Consider the following 17470-nt stretch of genomic DNA (forward strand, 5'->3'; position numbering starts at 1 on the left):
GTATGTGGTCTTTGATATGACCCTCAATGCCAGAAAAGGCGTTAAAGAATATTTGACTAGTGATTATAACTTGACCCTGGCAGTTGAGAGGCATTGAGTCCTCCCCAAACCAACCGATCAGCCTTATTCATTTTAGTCTCAAAACTGAAGCCTTGCACCAGGTTTTCTGTGAGCTACACTGGATCAACTGAACAGGTGATCGGCGATGGCAGGTTTTAGCTGGACACAAACATGCCCATGTCTCAATACAGTATTCTATACGTTAGAAGAATCATCGTATGGATGTGAGGGTTTGAATGGGGCAGCCTGACACTATAACCACCCACACCACCACAACCTAGAACCACTTAACATCACCGATTGGTCTGTTGCTATTTGACTTTCAAAGTATCACCTTCGCTCTTTGTGTACCAAGAGAGGCTTACTGCAAGTCACCAAAGGAGAGAGAGAGAGAGGAACACTAAGGGACAAAGAATTGTCTTAAATATGTAGTTGAACCAGAATATATATATAAACCCCCCCAGATGTCGGGCCACACACCGCTTGCTAGCAGTCTGATTTGTCGTATACCATAATCATCATTTAATTTCTGTGTCGGGCTACACGACCATTCCCTTCTCTTATATAAATGAACACTCGCATAAACACTAAAACCAACTCAGATATCGGTATAATTCTGTCTGATATGTCCTTAGGATTATAAGAACAATGATAATAAAACACCTGAAAGGCTGGGTTAGGAGAGTTTGCAACACGACATAGCAATCCCGCTATTCGTCACCAAAGATTCGGGGTAAAAACAAGTGTACTCTTTGTTCTCTGACTCTACTCAACACGAATTAGTTCTTGGGATTAATGTTTTCTCTTGTCTACTTCCTTTGGTGACGGATGAGATGAGAGATCGGTGTCTTTACCAACGGGGAATCGAGACCATTTTTCTTCAATTAACATTCTTGAAAGGAGACAATAGTGATGATATACTCCGTCTCTCTGGTGATCAGAATTCGATTTCAAATTCATGAGTTAGCAGTAACATAGTAGATGTTTGACTGGGGACAGACATCAGTGAGCAGTGGATGAGTTAATGAGGACTGTAGTGTGATTCCTATGTGTGTGTAATGGGGAGAGTTTCGCACTTGTGTTGCCCCGCCGATTCATCTTCCATTTACTCTCGTGTGTGTATAAACACAAACAAACACACCTCTGCTTAAGGTAGGTACTCATTCATCGGCCATATCCTTGGGAATATGAACAGCCAAAACTGGCTGTGGGCTGACTACCGCGTCCAGGATTCGAACCTTTGAGGGTCAGACGATAAGTTGACCTATTCAGTTTCATCGTCAGTAACGCTAACCAATACACCACAGAGGATCATGTACTTACAAGAGGAGAGTTCTACACTTATGTTGCCCCCGCAAGTGTGTGTGTGTGTGTGTGTGTGTGTGTGTGTGTGTATTGAGAAAATGTGTAACAAGTAAAGTCATCTTATTGAAACGAACGTAATGGTCATCCACATTCTGCAATGCAGTTTTGAACCTACTTTCGTCCATTAAGATGAAAACAGGTGGATTAAAGAGCTTATTTACACAATAACATGATTCAATAAGATTCAGCTACTCCGCCTCAGAACACACTAGATCTCCCACCCACCCATCTGCACCTGCCAAACATTGGTAGGCTCTTGTACGCACACGCCTTTCTTCGTCCAATACCCTGGTATTTGTGGAGGTGGTGGCGCGACTAGAAGCAAGAGAGGATAAGCGAACAAAGAGGCATACGCGTTGTACACCGGCCAGAGTTCCTTAATCCAACGAGTCAGGTGCAAACAGTGACTAACCCCTTGTGAGGTCTACACAGCTCAAGGTCCGCTAATACAGCTCAGCAGCTTGGCCGGAGTGTCTGTCTGTTTCGCATCGTTTTGTTTGCTTGTGAATCTACGGCATTAACGGTGAGGAGCAGAGTTGCTTGGGGTCATGGACAGAGTTTTAGGTTAGGTATGTACCTGAACAAGGCTTTGGCAACACTCACTCGTACCTACGCACAGTCCTTCCCAAAATAAGGTTTGGGAATACCTTAACGTTTGCCGGTTCTGCCAACTCAAACTCTCGCTTCTTTTGTCAGTTCGAGACACATTTTTCAGATACCACATCTTGACATATGTCAAGATAAAAGTCTGAATTCAGTTATCACAATTATCTTATACGAGTGATAAAAAAGTGGTCGACCAGCATACATACAAGGAACTTTAATGTAATTACTGTACGGTAATTAAGGTGATATTAGATAATCCAATAAGCTAAAGCCCATCATTAGATGGAAATTATTACATTTCCGGTAACTTTCTCGAGATCCACAGAGTCGGAAGCTTTCCATTAGTCTTTCAGAAGGTTACGTATACGATGCCTTATATCTGTCCTTCGTAAAACTCTTCAGAAAGTTAGGTCAACACTGACTCAAACTCTGGCCTTCATGTGAACGCCATCAATTTTGCGAACACTCTTGTTTATGAAACAGAATATCTATATCGATTGCTTTACACTGACCTACCACCAGAGTACATTAGGACTACGTTCGTTGGCGTATGATACATATTTTGATTCTTATCTGGTTATAAATTACGGCACGATGACAAAAACCTAGTAGGTTGTGTGTTAAGCTGGTCACACTCCTTAACCAGAATCTAGTTATCTTCCCTGGTGCTCGGGTGTGAGCGAGAACAGTTGTGTGTACCCTCTTACCTTCACCATCCGTGACGGCCAGACCGACCCACAGTGTCTCAGAAAGGGAAACATGGGGAAACCCAAGCACAAAACTGTTGACTTAAAATTCATTTGGTTATACCACTATAACCAGGTCAATATATTTGGTTATACCAGTATAACAAGGTCAATATATTTGGTTATACCAGTATAACCAGGTCAATATATTTGGTTATACCAGCATAACAAGGTTAATATATTTGATTATACAATATATTTGGTTATACCAGTTTAACCAGGTCAATATATTTGGTTATACCAGTATAACAAAGTCAATATATTTGGTTATACCACTATAACCAGGACAATACATTTGGTTATACGAATATAACCAGGTCAATATATTTTGAAATATGATTTTCTTTGTCTCAAACTTTTATCTTTATCTTGCCTTTGACTCACAATTTTTTTTTACAGTCAGGTTCAGCCAACCCTAATACTACCCATGGTAAAGCGGAGTCTGGAATCATCAAATTAAGAATAATAACATTACTGGTACAACGGGGCTTCTGACGTCACGCGCTCATTAGTTGTCACCCGTAATCAAACAAAGAATATGGAACAAGGGTTCGTGGCGAAAGGGAACACGGTTATCATTCCGTAACCAGGACCCGGACACCAAGTAACAAGCGGGGTTTTTTCTTCCTCTCTTCCTTCATCTCTAACACTACACATTTCAGTAGCTGGGTAGTAAACATTTGCAAAATGCCGATCAAACATAGATTTACGCTGGTTACTGTATCTTGAACACCTGAAGAAGGTGTTTCCACATATATTTGAGGGATGGTGGTGATAGCTTGAGGGTGATGGCCCTAGTGATCCAAGCAATTGATAACCAAACAATATGATGGTGTGTATTTCGTCCGTGGGTTGATCCTATGGGTATATCCACACTGGACATGCATGATGCTGGCTATTCTCGCCACTTTGTGGCTTCACTACGGACGAAATCTCTTCGAAGGTATCAATAATTTTCGTTGATAAATTGCTATCTAAATACAAATGAGAATTTCATTACCACGAAGTGTATAGGACATATATATATATATATATATATATATATATATATATATATATATATATATATATATATCCAAGATCGTATGTTAGAGTATTACCTTGAACACCTAAAGGAGTTCTGGAGTTTTAGGTTGGTGTTAATAATTTGCTTCGGAAGAGGTTAACAACTTCCCAAGATCCATGATTGTAAAAACAACACGTACATCAATTTACATGGTAAGAGCATGAACTTTGCTCGAGTATCTTGGTACTTCATCGAACAAGATGAACCTAATCAACAAAATTAAATTTTCTCGTGACTTTTTCGTTGTTGAAATAATTTATGTTCGTTGGAGCGAATTCTTAAAGCATTAACAATCACTGTGAAATAACGAAGAAAACAGTAGCATTCTCGTCACAGAATGACCGCGAACTTACTGTGGTCATACAGACTAACGACCAGTAGTTTGCCCACTAGTTGCTTTAATCTGAGGTCTTCATTTTTACCATGACAATATGCGTATAATCACTAGCGTTTAAGGTCACTGGCGTTTAAGATTACTGGATTTTTAAGGCCACCGGCGTTTCATAACGTATTCAAAATCACTGGTATATAAATGAACCCCTTTAGCCTGATACGAGGCATAGCCTTTTGATTGGACTTCGTATATTGAAGGGTTATGTCAAAGGTCATCCCATCGTATCCCACGGTCGCACCCTCCTGCTCACGGGGTTAAGATCACTAACGTATAAGGTCAGTGGAAGAATCCGCTGGCGAGGAACCATCAGTCTTGCGTATTATTCAACTGGGAACCGAGGCAACTTGACGATACAAGTCGCCAACGCTCCTCGGGAATTCGTTCGAGCGCTCTATCATTTGGCAAAGGGAGGCGCCGCCCTCATGGGACTTCGACGGTCTCCGCCGGTGTTGGCCGTGGCCTCCTACTGGCCCGGAATGTGGGGCAGTCTGGGCAAGAAATAGGGAGGGAGGCATGGTGGGCTAAGGTTACTCCACCGGCTGTCGTTGTGAGGGTCGCTTGGTGATGATGACCTGTTTTAGCAAGGAACAAGGTCATCACCACCTAGATGTGGCTCAGGGTTGTGAGTGTACGCTACGCGTCTCTAACGGGTTTTATGTCAAGGTCTACCTACACGTTACCTACCGTCTTGGAAACACGAGGAAAACCTCTTTGGGAAATACAGATAATACCAGACACGTTCCACACACACACACACCTCCTTGTTCCAGTCCTCAGAATCTTGTGAAGAATAACGGTACTTACCAGGTGTCGACGCTGCTTCCCCCCAGAACATCTAAATAAACCAGTGAATGTATAAAGAACATCGATGTCAACTCTGTCTAAACTGCAGTTACTATACTGACCGAGTGAGTGAGTACCTTGGATGGTCCTCCTGTCTGAGTGTGTGTACGCTCGTCCCTGTGTTTAGTGGTTCCTCCAGGGGCGGCCGAGGCTCCCGCGCTGGTGAGTAGGGGCGGAATGGGCGACGCCCGGTGGAGGAACGGCTCTGGGGGGGAAGACACGCGCGGCACTACTTCCTGCGGCGGAAAGGGGTTTTCCCCCAGGTCTATTCTGGACGGAGGAGAGGATAGAGAAGCGCAGACGCAGGGGATGGCAGCTGGGCCAACTCGTAACCCACCATTCGCTTGTCACTAACCTTTTTTTAAACAGAACAGAAGCCAACTGGCTTTTGCATTATGCTATCTGCACAGTCTTGGTGATGGCCCGGCGGCAGCCATCATAAGAGGCACACAACACAGCTACTGTAAACTATCACTTCACAGCTCCTCCCTGTACGTGGCGAGTCTCCAGGCTCTGTAAGGAGGAGGCGGAGGGTTCCGTGTGCTCCACGGGCCGTCTCGAGTCGTTCTACTGGTGTCTCCGGCGGCCAAGTAGCACGAGATGAGGTGTAGAGGGCCGCACTTTGCCGGGTTAGTGGGTTGCTGAGAGTATTTTTAGTTGCCCCACCTCTCCCTCCCTCCCTCCCTCACGCCTGCCTGGGGCTGCGGACAACACACCACCCCCCAAACCCCCTCCCCATTGTTTCCCATTCCCCTCCTCATTTCCCCCATGAACCGACACACACTTGAACAGCCCTTGCACATCTACGTTGTATAACAAGGATAGAGCTGATCTGACCTACTGTACTTCTTGGGGCGCAGAAAGAAAGACCTGTTCAGTCGCCTTGAGTCTCACGTCCACTGGGAGACGGCTTCCAACTGACCCTCGGGGGTAACCCGTGACGCTTGTCATGTATAAGCACCCTTGAGCAGTCAGCAGTGCTGCCGGCAGTTCTATGGGCAGTGAAACAAAAGCGAGGTTATGTTTTTGTGGTTTATTTCATTCTCATGTGGCTACAGAAGCTACTGTTTTCTTGTCACTTTCTCGTTTTGAGGATTTGTTTTGACTTTCTTTCTTTTAAGAAAAATTCAGTTGGTTCAGACAAAGACACGTCAAAAAATGGAAAAAGTTAGGTCTATTTCCATCGACAAACAAATGGCTCATTAATAATTTCCATCACAGTTAAACGTGCTTCATAACAAACGGATGAGACAAGTTGGATATGATATGTTTTAAGCAGAATATTTCAATTCTTTTTATTATCATTCCACGACTCCTACGCAAGGTCTTCGCTTCTACCTCGTCCTCCATGAACTGCTGTGATTGCTTAAGAAGACAAACAAACAAACATTGGACATGGCCATTTTAGACCAACCTCTGATACTAAAGATTTGGAGATAAAGTTGAACCATGCGAATTCTAAGAGCTGTTGTCCTTCATCATCAACTGCGTCTCTTAGGGTCAGCAAGGAAATGGGTTGTAAACGTTCTCATCTGAGAGAGGCCATCAACGGAACGTCTTTATGAAGCAATATGATCATGTTCCATGAATCAGTAGGAATTGAGACTGAATCTGAAACTGCCCTCGCCTCTCTCTACACTTGATCTCGACATCCAGTACGATCTACTTTCAGATGAAGTAATGTTCAATATCTTCACTACATTACCCATATTTGCTGTAATCTAGACCCCTTTACACCTTTCCATACGGAGGTTAACTACAGAGCTTTTATGATCGACGTCTTTGCTCTGGATCCTCATTGTTCTGTGATGCATTACGTGCTAATCTTGACATCGAGAGATGAAGTGCGACCCAGATCCGTCACGGGTCCCCTGCACGTAGGCGGGGGCGCGGCGCTGCAGCCCATCCTCCCATACCTGATGATAATAGGTTTGGCAGAGGTTATGGCGGAGGGCTGCTGCCCAGACGCATGACGAACCCATGACCTGCCAAACAGTCAAGATGAAGGTTAACATTGATCCTTTTCTTTTGAATTATGAGACTATTAATGGACGAAATGATATGTGATAGTGATAAAGGAAAACTCTATTTTTTCTTTATCAGTCTCGTAAACTTGCGAACACCTGCCCAGTTCTGCTCAGGTCCCACTCCTTTTAGACACTTGACCAAGTGTGACCATCGAACCAGTTTGGATACACCACCACCGACAGTTCCTCGTGTTCTCTTCCTCTCAACCGCACACACACACACACCAACATGTGACGTGGTCTACGCCTTGTGCTGATAAAGATTTTCTCACTCCTCATCGTGGATTGTCCTCATGGTCATCGTACCATCCACAGTGAAGTGCCTCGTTGTTTTACGATGTCCTTTTGCGAGGTTTTGTCCTCTTGTCTACACCACGGTAGATCAGGATCTATAAGTTATACGTTCGAAAACTCTGTTGAAAATCTGCAGGTCTCGAATGCCTTACTGTACATAGATCAACTGATTTAAAGAATCTGATGATCTCTATACACAATAGAAGACAAAACCTAAACCATTTCAGACGTGAATGAAATATATGTAAAATATCTAAAAAAAAATTTAATGACTTAGGCATAGTTTTCGTTTCTGATTATTTTTTTTTCAACTAACGCGGATTATATATTGAAATGGAGACGAAGTAAATACGGTGGTCAAGAGTATCATAAACACAGAATTCCATCAATTCTAAACATACTAAATAAACCAGTGAAACGAATAGAGACATCAACCGCTAACTTGTTTACGTGTATGCAACCGACCCCCCAGCCTCCTTCCACTCCCGCGTACCAGCTGATGTTCCTCACACTGTCACGCCCCACCTGCCAGCTGATCACCCTTGTCCTTCACACCTCCAAAGGCCACAGGGGTTCCCCCACCCCCTCTCAAAGCATGAGGTGAGGCGCCTGGTGGGAACTTCGATGTTAAGCTTATATGGTTATCTGTGTTGCTGGGTGTTTGGATACACATCAATGGTAGATATAGTAAGCCAGGGGCAGGCTGTCGTGTTGATAATGATCATCTACTAATTATGCTGTAGCTTTTAGAGCCAATGCTCCCGTGGTGTAGCGGTAAGCATGCACGGGTCGCCTGGGGTCAAGCGGATAGGTTCGAATCCTTGGTTGCGTTGGTCGGTCCACAGTGAACCCAGCTGTTCGTCCACCCTTAGGGGTTGGTCGATGAAATGGGTACCTGGCTCACACTAGGATATATACTGTATAGCGTTAATGAGATGGCCTTGATTAGGGCCTCAGCTGCCCATGCCATCTCAGCTAATATAAAAAAAAATACTGCCGATTGCTTAACTCGGCTGTGGTATGCAGTATAATCTAGAAGATGACTAGACATTGGAATACAAAATGATCATTTAGTAATATGTGTTCTAGAATATACCAATGAGTGTTTTGGCTATCACTGTAGACTGTGGTGCAGAGCCATCAAATAATCTACAAGTTGTGTGTTCTTGGACAAGGCAATGTATGTCTTGGCTTCCAAGCCAAACGACAGAACTTGAAAGTTAAACTTATTTACTTGTTGATCTGTCGCATCCATCAGTGACGAGACGATCGTTATACAATAGTAGGTCACGAACAACAACAACAACAACGAGTGAAGGAAACAAATGTTGTAACAACTGTTTGAAAGAATTCGGTCAACTCTTAGTGTGAGAGCGAGGGGCTGGATGGCGAACACACAATCACAGTTCAGCGCCACTTCAGAATTTTGATAAACTTTGATATATCGTTTGGTCAGTTTCCATGATGGCCTAATTGGGATATATATATATATTAACTATGTTGAAATATCTTTGTAAATCTAGCTTAAAAAGACGAGGAAAAAAGAGTCAAGCAACGAGACTCTTAACAGAAAGTTTACGAACAGGAAATGGACGAACCAACACATCGAGACACACGAGTATTTCAAATATTCAGTCGAGCAGGACCTCAGACGGGCGAGGGCTAGATATCCCCGTGGAGCTGGTGCAGGCAGTGTGGCTGCTTTGGTCGTAACGCACCCGACAAGGACGTGTGCCACACGCCGAAATAACCAACACACCAACGGTGGAATCGCAGCCATTCGTGCCTCGAGGCCTCTCCCTCCACAGGCAATGGCGATTCGTCAATGCTCATACGGAACGATTTACTTAATCTACTTGATACGTAGGAAAAATGAAAGGAATACACAGATCCACGATGTCACTTTACAGTACGAATTACAGATTATAAATGGGTCAATACTGAAAATACTTGAAAACATTTTGGGTTTGTCTTTTCTAAATTGCAAATTTCACATTTGTCGCTGATACCAGACTGCTTAGAGTTTGTGGTACAGGTTAATGTACTTAGAAAACCTAGCGATCAAGACTATAAAACTACAGTCCTCGTGTAATCATATTTTCCAAGTATGAAATTATGAGACTGTTTATATCACAGAATATAACAGAGTATAGCTTGCGACTGGTAGAATAATATACGATACGAATATAATTTGTTCCATCTTAGGGAAAACTATAAACTGATAACCATTGCCTGCATTCGCATAACCCTACGATGCTTTGTTTGACTTTGAGAAACATATCAGACCAATAAGATACGAGTGTAATTAAACTTCCTTGCTTTTCATTCAAATGCCAATACTGCCACGATCTATAACTTAAGTTGGGAGAATGAAAAAACATCAGAACAGAGTCGGACGCAACTGTGTCAAATTTGATAAAGAAACTAACCCTTTACTTAGAGCTGATAACGCCAGTGATGTTAATCTCTTAACATGGTCATCATAATAAGGATTTCCAGTGTGAAATTCATCATAAGGAAATTTCCTTTTAAAGTTTTGCTCAGTTTGATATAATCTGGAAATAGAATATTACTTCCACACTCTCCATTCGTACCATGTATAGAGAAAAGTGAATAGTTTTAAGACTACATCAGTGGAATTTGTTTACAGACATTAGGAGCAGTTCATTCTCGTCTCCTATTTGCTGACTGTGGTGACGAAAGCAGAGACGAGACGGGCCATGATTGGTTCCCGGGGCGAATGTAAACATAGGAAAAGTAGTACCAAAAGCGGCCGCCGACTGGTTAAAATTTCTGACTCCATTAGCGAATTCCTTTAGCCAAAGCTGTGACTATACGACTTCCTTTTGGGAATCTTACCATACCTCACACATGTACGTAAAGTGACGGTGTCTAGCCCGCTCTGTGGCAGGAGGGTAGTGGAAAGAAACTAAGGCTTTTCGTGCAACAAATTCTTAAGTCAAATGTTAGATACATTTTTATGTGCAGTAGTGAGACCGAATCACTTGGCGGATAACTCTAAACTTAGGAGAAGGTGCTGGAGTTGATGACATCAATTCCAAATATACATAAGATTCTGGCAACAGGACGAGTGGGATTGCTAGACTCAGAGGCTCAGTGTTGACCTTATCATTTTCATCACTATCCTCCATTTCATTATCACCATGACATTCATTCCATCCAAAGTCATCATTATCATCATCACTATCATCCCAGCCACCACTATCACTGTATCACTGTCGCCACTGCATGCTGCGAAGTTCACTAATATACCAACAATATCTTCGTTACCACCATCATATTATTACCACCCTCCTCCTCATCATCATCACTATCATCATCATCACTATCACGCATCATCGACACTATAGCCATTACCGTCATTTTCAACATTTCCATCACTACCATCTTCACTGTCTTAATCATCATTGTACACAGGAACCATCCTACGTTGTCCTGGTCGTCCAGGGCAAAACCAACCACAAAAGAAAGAAAATACGTCGTCCTTGTCGACTTACGAGTACGTAACTGACCCCATGAACGACCCCAGGTCGTGTACAGACACGTAAAATGACACACACACACACACACACCACACACACACACACACACACACACACACACGCACACACATACACACAATCTCTACCTCCTGTCGTCTTTGTAGCTTTAGACCAAGACGACAACGGCACAGGGAGACCTCAACACGTGGTCGCAGTGACACACACACACACACACACACACACACACACACACACACACACACACCAAACATAAACAGAACAAAGGCATTGTTGTGGGTAATGTGTTGCAGTAGAGAAAAAGAAGAAATGATGCTATCACTGTACTGAGAGAGAGAGAGAGAGAGAGAGAGAGAGAGAGAGAGAGAGAGAGAGAGAGAGAGAGAGAGAAGCGCTCCTCTTCCTTTCCACATCCAACCTCCCTTTCCATAGCCTTACGTTCACTACCTAAAAATATCCATCCACGCCATCACCATCCTCGCCCAACTCACACACACCCTCTTCCAAAATAACTCGACTATTGCTATATTCGCGTCGACATACGGGGCTCAGATACCTCCCTATCCTGGCAAGCTTCTGCACTTCCTTGCGTTGCTAGTGATGCAAGAACTGGTATCCGCCACGCTACCTGTATCACACACTTATCAACAATATATACACACACATGTATAGATGCAAAGATTTCATAGATGATATGGTCCAGGTGGCAAATGTTTCAATTTCGCGTGGGATATCCGTCTTTTGATCAACTTATACCAAAAAAAAATTCCAAGAGGGAGTTTCCTACCTCCATTACACTGTAATCCTAAAGAAAATAATAATATCAATATAATTGTGGTTGTGTGAATCAGTTCGTTTACCGTGCAGTGCATAATCTAGCCACCAGACTGAGTGCATTTTGTAGTTTCTGTCACACGTTGAAGAGATACCTTGAGGGTTATGTATATGCTCTTTGAATCTCTGGTATAAAGGATGACACTTAGTTTCAATTACGATCTTCGTCTAAGAAATCCTAGAGTCGCAGACTGGCTATAACAGCCAAGTGTTGTCACGTCTATATCGAGAGTTATGTCTTAATAGAATGTCAAGGCGAAGGTCTTCTTCTTCTTGGGAACCGACTCCAACAAGCGTTTAATAGTGGATACTACACACAACAGGGAAGTTAGCAGACGATAGAAGAGTAATCAAGGACGAGTAAAGGGGATACCAACTGATTCAAACAAGAGGGTTGGTTTGTTGATCCAAAGGAATGAACTCACCAAACTGCTTGTATCATTTGACAAAGTACATGATTGTCAACATTTCCTCCATTATCTCTTCGAATACTGTAACTAATTACGTCAATAAAAGTTGTGCTTTAATTTTCCTTTGCACATATCACTCCGAATGTGGGGGAGGGGAAAAGTTGTACGTACGCACCCATACAGAATATAACATAAAGTGTGTCTGACATGAAACATCTATCAAAACAGAAGCTAAGCTGAAGATCTTGTACTCAGTCTAAGTACACACACACACACACACACACACACACACACATATATATACTAACGTTATTAAGGAATCTTATGACGCTCTCTTCGTATGAGGACAATCGCACCATACACTTCCAGCAGACTTATAGTGGTCGGTTCATTTTTATTTCCTGCACACTTACTGTTTACACATTGAACAGTGACACACTCGTCTGGACTGTGTGTGTGTGTGTGTGTGTGTGTGTGTGTGTGTGTGTGTGTGTGTGTGTAACTGACACATTCCTGGTTGGCTCTGGACCAGGGACTGACGTCACTGCTACTCGAAATAGACATCTCATCATAATCACGAGTGTGTCCCTTCGTCCTGATGATCATACATGCTTCATACATGTTGCCACAATGCTCAGGTGGAACTCCTGTCCATTGTTTTCAAGACCACTCAGACCCGTCCCACTAGGGTAATTCAATTCCCTACGAATAAATATCAGTTTAAAATCTACTTGGGCAAAGATAGTGATTTAGATACAATCCTATCGAAGCGTCTCCTCGATGTACTATCCAAAAATAACTACCACATCGTTCAAGACGGCTGCCCCCTTCAAGCTAGATGTACCATTATTGTCTATAATGTCGATGCATCTATCTTGTCCCTCAGCCTCACGGATATTGTTGAAGTCATCAATGCTGAAAAAAAAACGAAGTCAACGTCATCAGCGTTTATAAACCTAACAACTCTAAGTCAATTAGAATTCAGTGTTCAAACCCGACCGAGGCCGATCGTCTGCTCTCTCGAGGCATCCTGTTCCCCATGATCTCTATGACCGCAAAATCCCTGAAAAAAAAGAGGAATATGTCGACGTTCAGCAATGCTACAAATGTTTGCAATTCGGGCGCGAAACAAAGAACTGTAAGGAACCCCACCAAACGTGTAGTCAGTGCGCGGAAACTGATCATGGTTTTCGTGAGTGTAAGGTTCAGGCAGCGAAGTGCGTTAACTGTAAAGGTAATCACGTTGCTGTATCTGGACTGTGCCCATGTAAGAGGGAGCAACTCCGCGCAGTGCGTCAGGCACAAAAATCCAGCTCACCTCCTTCCACAAACCCTCAACTTTTATTGACGTAATTAGCTTGGCTTTATTGACGTAGTTAGCTTGGCTTTCACCAACATCGCTCCACACAAGATGAACTCAACATCATTACGAAGTACATAAGAAACAACACGCGGACACACAAAATGACCGCACTCATCACAAAAGATGTTGAAAAAGCCTTTGACACCGTGTGGCACGATGGATTGAGGTATAAACTAAGCACCCAATTCCAACTCCCACGACCTACCATTAAGCTTCTCTCTAACTATCTTAGCAACAGAAAAACACGAAGCAAATACAGAAACACTTACTCAAACTACTTCTTCCTTAATGCCGGTGTACCTCAAGGCTTCGTGCTGGCCCCCACTCTCTACACACTCTACTCAAATGATCTTCCCAATCCTATACACCTGGACTCCATCACTCTCCAATATGCAGATGATGTCACACAGCTAATCAGAGCCAGAACCCTCACACAATCAACAGAACCTAACAGGAAATTGACCATGTTTCGCCATGGGAGTTAAAATGGAGGATCAAAACAAATCCTGCAAAATCCAACATATCCTACTTTAATGTACGTCAGAGATACAACATAACTAATGTCTACCTACACTCCCATATACACCGACAGGTACCCATTCCCATCTCAAACATCAACACTGTCTTGGGCCTAGACTATGATGTACACCTGAGAATGAACCGACATGTACAGTCTAGAGCGGCTATTGCGAGAGCGGAGATCACAAAATTGTATAGATTCAGAGAGGCGTAATTCAAAACCAAATTGTACTTCTACAAAGCATTAATACGACCTCTTATCACATACGCCCCTTCAGCTCTCGAACTCGGAGCCCAATCCAACATCCGTGCACTCCAAATCATTCAGAACAAAGCTCTACGTTGGGTTTTTAACATCAAATGGCACGAGTTCATCAGGAACACAGAACGACACGAGAGAGCACGAATCCCTCCTCTAAACATCTACTGGAGGAAACTGTTTGAAAGACAAGTAGAGCGATTTCAAATACATCAAACTCACTGGATTGATTACTTCAACAATCTCCTGGGAATAGACCACCCAGGTAACATGTTCAATATACAACCTGGACAACATCCAGTGCCAATATATCAAAAAACTAAAAACCTCTATAGATCTTGCTGCTAAGTCCGTGCAGGGAACGCCTTTGTTAAATCAGTGTCCATCGGCCAGAGATATGATCCATCTCCTCCTATATCAAAAAAAAAGAATAGAAAAAAGTAAATAAAATAGAATAAGATAAAGTAAAAAAAAAGAAGATAATAAATAAATAACTAAATAAAACCTTGCCCTCCACTCATCATCTCCGTTCTTATTAACATATTCTTTCCAATGCAAGTTGGGTTAAGCCCTGGCTCTTTTCCTCCAACAAAAATTCACTTCCTCTAACAATTCTTGCTCCTTCCCCCCTCTTCTCCTTTCCCGCCCTCTCCTCGGAAGGGACTTTTCTATCACTATCATCGGTCCCTTACGGCTGTGTTGGAGTCCCCCCTCCCAGCAGCTGACACTCCACACCACCCTTGCCAACCAGCCATCATACAAGCCAGCGAGGGAGAGAGCTTTTCCTAGCTGCTCTTCCCCGAACTGCTCCAGGAATACCCGCCACCCACACAAAAACATAGGTAAAACTCCCACAGCAACACCACCGCAGCCTCGCCCACCGCCCGCTAATCCATCACTGAGGTGCTCTGCACCTGCTCCTCCGCTACAACGACTGATTCGCCACACTCGTCCTCACCTTTGCCCCTCTCGCGCCTCATACGGTCGAAAAAAATCTCTTTTCTGACCAATTTTCCTGAGAGAAAAATAGAATCCAAACAATACAGGTATTTTCATTCTTAGCCTCGTATTTGAGTTGTAACATATTCCTTACGAGCCAAAATAACGCAGATTACATTTCATAATGTAATTATTAATGACCAAGTTGTGCTACTTAAACGCACAACAACGGAAAGCGAATGACCAGACGCAGTTGACCGACTCTGGCACTATTACCGAACGATTTTGTCCACTTTATTTTTTATTATGTTTTTGAGAATTAGATGACATTTACCGGGCAGACGACAGTGACACAACAAACAACGTCAATTCAACGTAACGACAGATTTTGCCATAATGTAAGATACGCTCGCCATGGTCACAGTTTTTCAGTTTCAGATATCGTAGTCGACTATAATGACTTTGCGATGTTTCCTCAGCTTGACGTGTGAAAAGAAAGATAGATTAGAAAATGAATCGAAACTTGCCTGCGGTTTTTAAAATGCGATGCTTAAACAGTATATAGTTCGTTTATCGTTGTTTTACAGGTCTGAGGACAATCAGTTGAAAGTCGGAAAAGATGATACTAGGACGGTGTATGCCTGACTCCTTTTGCCAAACTATTGCAGTAATTTGTTCATTCGTTCAGGGTGACCGGGGCAACAACCAGTGTACTCAAGTGGTGAGGTGGGAAACACATTATACAATGCAGTGTACACCAACCCGTTCCCTTGCTACTCCTACGTAAGCCGTGAGTCAACATATTTGTAGCACCGTACATGTTGTTGGCTCAGTACGTGACGGATGCTCGGATGGTTCAGTGGTGAGACACTCGAGTCGAATTCCAGGTGGCTCTGAGGTATGGCTACGGTCATACTGCTGGTGAGAAGTCACCTTCACCGTCGATGTCTTAGCATCATCAATGGACGGAGAGGAGTTGTACAGTCACATCGAGGAACGTCTGTCGCTAAGGGAGTGCATAATTTCCCTACTACTGATTGTTGCGCAACCTTGGAGCTGCAGGAGCGCCATGAAACATGTCTCTGGAAGTGACATGATATGATGATGATAATGACGATGATAATGAATCGTACACAAGGTGCACGATTCCCATACGTATACGCCATATTCTCGGAGTTCTAACTCTCCAAGGCAATGCCAGCAGTAGTAGTAGTAGTAGTAGCGGAGGAAGAGGAGGAGGAGGAGGAGGAGATTGTGGAAACGCCTCCTCCCACGTGAGCTATAAAGGCTTCCTCCGTCATCCCCAGCCTGGCGACTGGTCTTGCTTCTCTTCCTCTCCCCCAGCGCCTCACCCACACGCTTGGCCCAGACCTTCGCCTGATTCACGATGAAGTACCTACGACCGCTGGGCCTCTCACTGTCACTCTCCCACGCCATCACAATGGGCGGCCGGATACTTCGCGACGCGCGCCTCCCGTGCATCGTCGAGCCCACCGAGAGATTCTTCGTGCTGGTTCTCTTGGCCAGTGTCCAGGCAGATGTCCGTCATGTAGCCAGTGGTATTCTAGACTGCCCGAGACCAGAGTGGCATCTCCAGTTACATAAAAAGTCACACTAGCTCCAACGGGGTCGTTAACTAGACGAGTTGCTCAGATTTTCTTCCCGTGAGTCAACCGGTCCTCGACCCCATAGCTAATGCGGGAGAATCCGTGGAGTCGGCTTCAGCAGTACGCACACGACTAACTTCAGTAGTACCCATGGCTCAGCTGCACCGTGATCTCTCACCCACGCCAGGAAAACCCACAGTGCCGATCTATACAGTTATGATAATATGTAAACTCGACCTTAAGAACACCTTTTGAACCAACATGACCCCACCACCTACAGGAGCCTAACATGCGCCACAAGCAGCATTAACCCCGAGTCCTTCTTAGACTCTTCTTACCATCGTCTACAGGAGCTAACTGGCCATCTACACCTTCCCTATTTGTACAAACAGATGCCTGGACGCCTACGCGGCCGCGTCAACCTTCACCCTGGCCAGCCCGACACCTACACACACTCGCACGCCCACGCCCACGCCCACCCCGTCCTACGCTTCTTGAAAACTTGACGAACGGTCTCGCAGAGATACATCTGAAGTGGCTATTCGAGCCAGCAGCTTCCCGGGCCCGCATCTCCCGCCACGCTATTTAAAGTCTCCCCGAACCATCTGCCTTGTCCG

At 43.9% G+C, this 17470-nt stretch overlaps 1 protein-coding gene across 5 annotated transcripts in view; it reads right to left on the reverse strand.

Annotated features, from left to right (window-relative positions):
• Positions 1–17470, reverse strand: part of tn (tripartite motif containing protein thin) — a 73673-nt gene that overhangs the window by 15983 nt on the left and 40220 nt on the right. Inside the window, exon 1 of one of the 5 annotated variants that reach the window (XM_071690293.1) lies at positions 5436–5716. The exons of 2 other annotated variants lie outside the window; for them this stretch is intronic. The gene's annotated coding sequence lies outside the window, so the exon portion shown is untranslated. Of the gene's footprint in view, positions 1–5142; positions 5717–17470 lie in introns of those variants that run through there. 2 more of the 5 variants (XM_071690294.1, XM_071690295.1) reach the window with 2 other exon arrangements.

Source organism: Panulirus ornatus, chromosome 48 (assembly GCF_036320965.1).
Source record: "Panulirus ornatus isolate Po-2019 chromosome 48, ASM3632096v1, whole genome shotgun sequence".
Classification (NCBI taxonomy): Eukaryota; Metazoa; Arthropoda; class Malacostraca; order Decapoda; family Palinuridae; genus Panulirus; species Panulirus ornatus.